Source organism: Pinus tabuliformis, chromosome 8, assembly GCF_031772625.1.
Source record: "Pinus tabuliformis cultivar Carrire ecotype Pingquan chromosome 8, CPIR1, whole genome shotgun sequence".
In the NCBI taxonomy this organism is placed as follows: Eukaryota; Viridiplantae; Streptophyta; class Pinopsida; order Pinales; family Pinaceae; genus Pinus; species Pinus tabuliformis.
The window spans coordinates 1,007,143,333-1,007,152,617 of NC_142294.1; positions in this window are offsets into that span (position 1 = coordinate 1,007,143,333).

Consider the following 9,285-nt stretch of genomic DNA (forward strand, 5'->3'; position numbering starts at 1 on the left):
AGGATGGCAGCTCAGCTAGATCTAGATCTGAACCATGCACAACAAGAAAGGTTATTGCAACTGAATGGACTGGACGAGCACCAGATGCAGGCCCTCCTTCACTTAGAAGTGGTTCAACTTCAGAGAAAGGTGTGGCATGACCAACACCTCCATGACAAGAAATTCTAGCCGGGAGATTGGGCCTTGTTGTATGACTCCAGATACAAAGATTTCAAGGGGAAGCTGAGAACTAGATGGCTAGGACCATATGCAGTGGAAAAATGCCATGACAATGGATTTGTTCTTATTTGAACCATTGATGAGGAAGCCATCCCCATGCTTGTCAATGGGCATCGCTTGAAGATCTACAGGAAGCCTCTCTCAAGACAAGAGTTCATCAAAACTATGGAGAAATCAGTGTTGGTCATAGAGAAGGGTTCTGCCCCTGCTTTGGGCATACCCTGAAAGATCTAAAAAATAATAATAATAATAATAATAATAATAAAGATCCTTGGGTGAAAACCTTTCTGAGGCTCCCAAGGCAGGTGGTAGGGGTGAAAACCTCATTGAGGCGCCCCTATTGTCTTTCAAAAAAAGAAAAAAAAGAGAGATTTGAAAAAGATCCTTGAGTGAAAACCTCTCTGAGGCACTTAAGGCAGATGGCAAGGGTGAAAACCTCATTGAGGTGCCCCTGTTATCTTTCAAAAAAAAAAAAAAAAAAGAGAAAAGAAGACAATAAGCAAAAAGATAGGGACAACAAGTTTATAATGTGAAAATGCATGCAGGTTGCAGGTGAGGAGGACTCTTAATGCAAAGCCAAAGATCCTTATCATGCTGCCAGGAGACCTCACCACCACCTCCTCCAAGAATACTCGTTTCCTCCAAGCTATGTGCACAATTTCATCATGGCAGACTTTCTATAGGAAGATGCAGACTTTCTACAGGAAGGTGCAGACTTTCTACAGGAAACACAACTTTTCTACAGGAAGTTCTGTGTTTCTACAGGAAACTTCCTGTAGAAGTTCGGGACGGGCCAAAATTCATTCTATGAGGAGATCTAACGACCAAGGATCGGTTTGGACGCATGCAAGCTACTGTTGTCACCCTTGTACATTGTTGTCACCTCCTTCTACCATCCCTGTCGACATGCAATGAAGTTACCTGCACCATCAAAGCAGATCATTGAGTTATCAAGAGAAAAGCAATTTTTGAGATGAAAAAAACGCTGAGATGTCATACCATATCCATCCCAGCCATCCATGAGCTCTGTGAGTGTGATCGTGGGGCCATTGCCTTCGTCGTGCAGCATGCACCCGAGGAGGAAGAAACTGTTACAGGACATCCTGCAGGAGTCCCGTAACAGTTAAGCCCGCTAGAGTGCATACCATATACAAGGAAAACGCGGGCGCATGCAGCTGAAGCATCCAATCCAACGTCAGCGGCCTATGAATGTGAACCTCCGGGCCTGTGCAAATCAAGAAGTAGCAACCAAATCCACTCATCGTCGTCCAGGAGCCTGAACAATTGTGTTGCGGCCGCACAGGTAAGTGCCTCGACCCTTTCTTCCGACGAATTGCATGAATTTTACTTTGAAAATGTTTGCAAGTGTGAAATGGATGGGTTGAGCGGTTGTATGGTCAATCGATTGGCCACGTCGACCAGTCAGCTGGTCGAGCTGGATGTGTGAATGGTGGCCGTGGAAAAAACGGGCAGTGGACACCTGAGAACCGTCCACTCGGGGAGAAACGATTTCTAACGAGAATGGATCATCCAACGGTCCGGTAGGGAAAGATCACCCCCGTGCCACGGATCCCGCCGATTCAAATCTAATCAGCTAGATTATCAACCCCATGCATTTATCATTCACCGTTTGCGACTCGAGTGATCATCCGGATCCCTCTGCAGTTCGATAATCTGAGTCTTTGGCCATCAAAACGCTTGTGAAGCAACACCAAGAGTGCAGACCCACTGCAGTATCCCCCGGAAATCGCGCGCTGCTCCTACAGGAAAGCTGTTTCTACAGGAAGTCGGGTTCCTCACGTCAAAAGGTGGTGGATTAAAAAGGTAAGCCTGAACTCTCCATGCAATTGGTTTTTGAAGGTGGCAGAATCGTCGTCTACAGTCTGGTCGTAGAAAATTGTTGCAATTGTTGTCTGCCATGCATGAACTATCGTCCTACAGGATGTCAGTGTAATTAGCCGGGTTAAAGGTTTGCAGGGGGTAAGCTTCGTGAATTATGTGCATGACAGAGGCGTAATCCTACGCTCTGTCCCAGTAGACCAAATTCCTTCCGCATTTGCCACCTCCAGCTAACACAACAGTTTTTCACCATGCCGGGTGGGTTCATCAGAAGGGAGCCCACTGATTCAGCGAAGCTAAGAGAAAATCCTAAGGTGGTGGAGCTCTTCACACGAGCACAATGGATATCCTTCCGTGACAAATTGTAGGGCTATGACGACGAAGTGGCAGAAGAATTTTTGCAAGCTCTGAGGTCGAAATCTAAAACGTTGGCCACCGTTACCTTCAGGGGTCTGAGCCTCAAACTCACCCCACAATTCATCAGCCGAGTTACGGAGCTCCCAATGGGATTACCATGGGATAAAAAAGAAAGGAAATTGAGCCAACAAGCTAAGAAAGAATTCTTTCCACCAGAGGAGGAATTCTCAGAAGACAAAAATGGGGTTCATAGAACCAGTCTACTGCCACCATGGAATGAGTGAGCCTACAAATTATGAAGTACATCACCTGCGAAGGCCGTTTTAGCATTGTATACGGGTACCACTTTCGGTTACTCACTGAATTACGGCACCAGATGGATCTACCTGTAGAAAACAAACTCAATCTCCCTTACTTTCTACTATAGTCTTTGATTGAGTGCGCAACCAAGCTGAAAGAAGGCATACCAGACCAGGTAGCCCACCATGGACTGATCAAACTCCTCGTGGAGGATGCACTCCACACATACAAGGTTCCTCTCTCATGGGAAGCCTTCAGGAATTTGACAAAGGATGGGGATATAAATATGCTAACCGAAGAGCTCGGTTCTTCTAGCAGTGAGGAGAAAGAGTCACTGGCTGCAGTAAAGAAAGAAAAAGGCCAAAAGACCCTGACCACAGAGCAGAAGAAAAAGCAAGAAAAGAAACAAGAGAAAAAGGATGAGAAGGAGAAAGATGACACACCCATCTTGACAGCAAGAGAGCAAAGGTTGCAAGGCAGAGTGGACAAGGCTGAGAAGGTCCACATCAGCAAGAGTGCCTCGACAGCGACCGCAACCAAGTCAAAAAGCAAAACTCATGTAGCAAAGCAAACCAAGGCGGCGACACGTGTTTCTACAGGAAATCCGAAACCGGCTTCTACAGGAAAGCCGAAACCGGCTTCTACAGGAAGCCCGAAAATTGTTGAAAAAGGGTCTTCTACAGGAAGCCTGAAATTGACTAAAACAGGGTCTTCTACAGGAAGCCCTGAAAAAATGAAACCTAAGGAGAAGAAAGCTGACATTCGTGAGAAGGAGGCAGCAGCTGTGTTGGCCGCCCTCAGCACACCTCCTAAGCCAAAGGAGAAGAGAAAGAGGGAGACCCCTCTATACTTTAAAGCTCGAAGAAGCGTGAGAATAAAGACGGGAAAGCCACAGCCTCTGTCCAGTAGCCCGATCATCATTGAAGATGCCCCTACTTCACCCAAGGAAAGGTCCCCCTTGAGGATATCAGTCACCTATGAGAGGGGAAGCCCGAAGAAAACTACATGGCAAGAAAGATTAGACCAATTGACTGAAAACGCTCGGCTACAGGATGCTGAAAATGCTCTACAGGAAACCTTAGCCAGGCTTAAAGAAACTGAGGAAATGGAAGGAGCGGCACCCTCATCATCACCAAGGGCAGAACAAGCAGAGCCACCAAGAGTAGGAAAGAAAGAGCATATTCCGGAGCCTAGTTCTCGGCCAAGGACAAGGAGCTGGGGCAAAATTGCTCAAGGATGAGTAAATATTTTAGCTGGGGGGTGATGATGAGCCCCAAATTTTGGTAACAATTTGGGCTCATTTGGCCTACTTACCTTGCTCAACCCTTCATTTTTTATCACTTATGCATCATTTCTTAGTATATTCGTGTTATTTGTAGGAAGAAGGGCAGTCATTATGCCTATGTGGCTAATACATGATGATTTCAGGTTTTTTGACATTAAATGGAGCAAAGACCACGCAAATGAAGACAAGCAGACAGCCAAGGTGGCATTGTGCGTTTATAGGGAGGTTGTCCACAGCCTTGAATGACCTCCCTCGTGATCTCCGCCCCAACTCCGAGCTCCAACAGCTATCACCACCGAGCTAGAAGGCAGCCAACGGATTCTACAGGAACAACAGTTTACTTTCAGTTGGACAACCAAGCTCCACTAATTGAGGAGGCCAGCTTGGCCCTCATCATGTATAAATATTGAGGTTATAGCCTTCGATGAGACTCTTGAACTTTTGTTATAGATTTTGGATTACGAGCCGTAGCTCTGTTTTTTCTCTTTGTAAGCCAATTTTGGCATGTTGTTAGACTCATGATTATGATCTTTTAATAAAAGGCAGGCAGATTTGAATTCGATTCTGAGTTCTTAGGGGAGCTATAGCTCTCAGTTTAGGGCCCAACCTGAGAGCAATAGACCTCCTTTCTTTTGTATTGTTACTTGTCTTTCTTTTATCATTGCATTTCTTTCCTTTACATGCACTTGAAAAACACAGTTTGCTGAGTTGACTGTTTCGGTTTGGTTATGTAGGTTAGTTTCATGAATGCAGTTGTTTCAGTAGTTCAGAATTAGCGTAGGGAGATTGAAGTTACGTTGAGTTCAAAAAAGGTTGAATGCATGCTCACTTTCACCTCTGTTTGGGGACCGGAAGTGTAGACCGTGCCAACTTCCAAAAAAAACATTGTTTTAACATATGCATGCAAGTATTGATGTAATGTTTTCAATTGAAGAATTGTCCATGCGATTTGATCTTGAGTAATAACTCTTTGGTTCAGCATCATGCATGAATTCCCTTCAACTTACATTGCTATTCTTTGATTCCTAATAAAACAGTTAGAATAGGTTGGTGAACTTTCGTATCACATGCAAGATAAGGGTGATTTGTTCCATTTACACTACGCAACACAACTTCATCGTGTTCTTATCCTTCTGAACCGTGCCTAAGCCACCTACTCATCCAATGTTCAGCTCATTTGCCTTCCAACCCTTCTACTGTCCACGTTGCTCAATCTTTTTGACCTTCCATTTCCCCTACCCTTTTATCGACCAACCATCTCTATCCACTCTCTCTCTCCATCTCATCTCTCTATCCATAGGCCATCACAAGCTCCTCTTTCATCTTACCCATCCATCCATACGGCTCCTTCACTCCTCCATCACCCAAAACTCCAACTGTAGAACATCCTGTAGAAGTTAGCAGATTTCCTGTAGAAATCCCGAGTTTCCTGTAGGATCCCCTGCAGACATCCTGTAGAAGCCTGTAAACACGGTTGCCAAGCACCTGAACGTTGTGGACTTCTATGGAATGATGTGAGGGATCCCCTGGAACCTATCAGAACCCTCCTGACCGTTCCCAAGCCTTCCTCCCCTTCGAACTACCCCTGCACAGTCAAGACCCAGTAAGAAGCACAATCACAATAACTCCACCCACTTGAGCAAAAATACAAAAACGTGTTCTCTTCAATGGAAGTAGTTTAATTTCATGCATCTCATCTCACTAGAAGTAATGGCATCATTTCTAGAAGTTGCATTCCCACCATTGCATCATAAAGATTAAGCTAGTCAGATTAGGGTTTACTAGGGTTTCCATGTTTGGTTGGCTTTCAGTTCATTCTTGCAAAGTAGGTTAATTTCCTTTGAGAGAGCCTTCGTTCATCATTTAGAAAGCTTCTTCTGAGAACATATAGAATTTGGCTTGAGCCCTAGCAGACTTGTGCCAGCTGACCAAGTGACAGCTGCGACAAGAGCTAGTACTTGTGCATATAGCACCGTCGCTTCCAAGTTTGTTACGAACTACCGGGTTGATAAAATTAGAGAAGGAAGCTCCAGGAGTTGTAGCATTATTGCTACAATACTGGAGCCCACCAATAGTTTTCAAGGGAGAATCCTCAAGCGCTAAGAATAGTGCGAAAAGGTATGCCGATGCACTTTCCTGCAACCCAAAAGATGAAAAAGTATCTTATCAAAGTGCATCTCAAATTCCAAGAATGAAGAAAGAGTTACTCCAAAGAAGAATGTGGAGTCGAATCATGGACACTACAGCAAATACAAACCTGTACTCCACCAAGGGCCCATCAAAAATCCAAAGGACGAGGGAGGAGTAATTCTCAGAAAGGGAAGCGAATTAAACCGTGGTTGCTTCAAAACCATATTTCTTGGACACTGTTTTCACTGTAAAAACTTCGGTCACCAAGCTAGACACTGTATGGCTCGCAGAAGTGAAAAGACAACGCAAAAGGACCGAGTAATCAACTCATATGCTCCCAAAAGATAGGGACAAATCAAAACCTTCAATTCATTCGATCCCTTGACTAAATTTGATCTGACTTGTTCTTTTTGCTACAATAATGGACACTATGAACAAAACTGCCCACTCAAAGGAAGAAAGACGAGTAGCAAGATCTCTGCAATGGAAAAATGCGGCCTGGCTCTATTTGCCAAAATAATGGAAACCAGTGGTTTGTGGATAGTGGATGCTCTAGACACATGACAGGAGACAGAAGGAAATTTATCTCACTTAGCAAAAAGGAAGGGAATGTGTCCTTTGGAAGCGGAACTGGAAAAATTGCAGGAAGAGGAACAGTTACTCTGATCAATGGAAAAGGAAAAGCTCAAGATGCTCTGCTGGTTGACGGACTCAAACACAACCTTCTGAGTGTCATCCAAATTTGTGATCAAGGACATAAGGTTGTTTTCAGCACCAAAGACTGTCAAATAAGGAACTTTGCCTCAGGGAAACTTGTGGAAAAAGTAGTGAGAACACCAGAAAATATTTACGTTCTGAACAAAATTCAGGAAAACAAATGCTACTTGAGTCAGGCAGATGAGAGTTGGTTGTGGCACAAGAGACTTGGACATACCAGCTTCGAAAATCTGGTCAATATCAGCAAGATCAAAGCTGTACAAGACATCCCAAGGTTGTCCAAACCAAATCAAGCAGTGTGTGGTCCATGTCAACATGGAAAACAGACCAGAACCAACCACAAGACAAAGGAACACTATACATCAAAGCCCTTGGAGATCATACATGCTGATGTGTGTGGGCCAACTAGAAATCAAGCACTCCAAGGAGAAAGGTACTTTGTATTATTTGTTGATGATTATACTAGAATGATGTGGATATATTTCATAAAGTATAAATCTGAAACTTTTGAGTGTTTTAAGAATCTAAAAGCCCTTGTAGAAAATGAAAAATATTCAAAAATTAAGTGTCTCGGAACAGACCGAGGAGGAGAATTCACATCAAACGAGTTCAGAGAGTTCTGCAATATTCATGGAATTAGAAGGGAATACTTGGTTGCCAGAACACCTCAGCAAAATGGGGTAGTTGAAAGACGAAACCGAACTGTCCAAGAAATGGCAAGAACCATGCTGTTAGCAGCAAACCTACAACCTAAATTCTGGAGGGAAGCAGTAGGGACAACTTTCTATACATTGAATCGGACTCAATTGAGACCAAATTGTGACAAAACTCCTTATGAGCTATGGAAAGGGAGACCTGCTTCAGTGAAGTATTTCAAAATATTTGGAAGCAAGTGCTTCATAAAAATAAATGATGGTTCACCTGGAAAATTCGATTCTCGGGTTGATGAGGGTATATTTCTTGGATATTCTCCACGGAGCAAGGCTTACAAGTGCTACAATTTTCGACTGAAGAAAATAGTGGAAAGCATCAATGTAAAGGTTGATGAAGATCTTCCAGAAAAGGAAATTGAAGAACAAGAAGATGACTTTCTCATTGAAGAAGAAGAATCTAAAGAAGAAGAGATAGATGATGAAGAAGAAGAAGATGAAAGAGAACCACCTCATACCCCTTCAAAGATGAAGTATGTAGAAAGATATCATCCAAAAGAACAGATCATTGTTGTTGGGAAAAGTATCCAATACGGAATGACCCTATCCCACTCTAAGGGTGACAGTACCTCAGCAACAACTGAATACAAAGCTATTCAAGATTACTTCTTTATGAGATGAGAGAGAGAAGAGAAAAGGGATCCACTAACCGTTATCTTCCGCTAATGGTTGATCCAATCTTCCCTCTTTGCTGCTTGCTCCTAGCTCCTTGCTCTTTCACCGGCCCAGCTACACAAAGATCCTGTAAAAGCACAAAGAAAGGAAACTACAAGAAGCATACATCCATAACTGATTCAAGGATTAGAATAAATCAAATATAAAGCATCAATTCACCATAGAGATACATGCATATAGAAGAACCTCAAATGCTTTTATTAATAGAAGAAGTAAAGTTCTGAGAGTGTTACAACCATAAGAGGCCCAATCCAGCAACACCTCCCAGCAGAAAGAAATCTCCTCTTCACCTCCTTCAAAGCAATCACCCAATAGTTCTATACTCAAACCAACAACACTTCCTTACTTGCACAAAATTCCAGCCTCCTTAGACCTCATGAGAGAGTTCTATATATAGGAGATTTGGAGAAAGGATGAGTCAGCTTGAGGCTGGCATGAAGCTGACTAGTGTCCTCTCCCACTTCAGTTAAACTTCAGTTCTTGAGTCCACTTGGAGATTCTTGCTTCCACTTGGAGATCAAGACCCTCTTACTCATCACAAGGCGAATTCCTTGACCCAAGTGTCAGTTTGGAAGCTTCCTGGGCAATTGACACCTTGCAGAATGACTGTGCCACTTGGCCAATCTCGCCCAGTGCAGGTAGGCTTCATTAGATTTGACATTCAGTGCAGGTACAGAGTGGAGCAGTTGACATTCAGCGCAGATGCTCAGTGGAGCAGCTGACATGATCCAGAAATAGCTCTTTTTTGAGTGTTTTCAGGTGGAGAACTGATTTTTAGTGCTGTGGTTTGCTGACCTTGTTCCTCTAGGGGTAGGAACAACATGTTTAGGGACTTTGGATCCCTCAGATTATTGACATTCCATGTTTCATGCTGTTAGGCACAAAAATGTCTATAACAGTTGCCCCCTAAAGTATGAGGTCGTTTATCGGGTGAAATGCTTTATCAGGAGGATCCGAAGTTCATTCAATCGCTGAGAGTTGCCCTGTAATAAGATACAATACAATACATTATTTTTCATTTTGCTTTCATGATCTAGCTGAGGCGGGCATTCC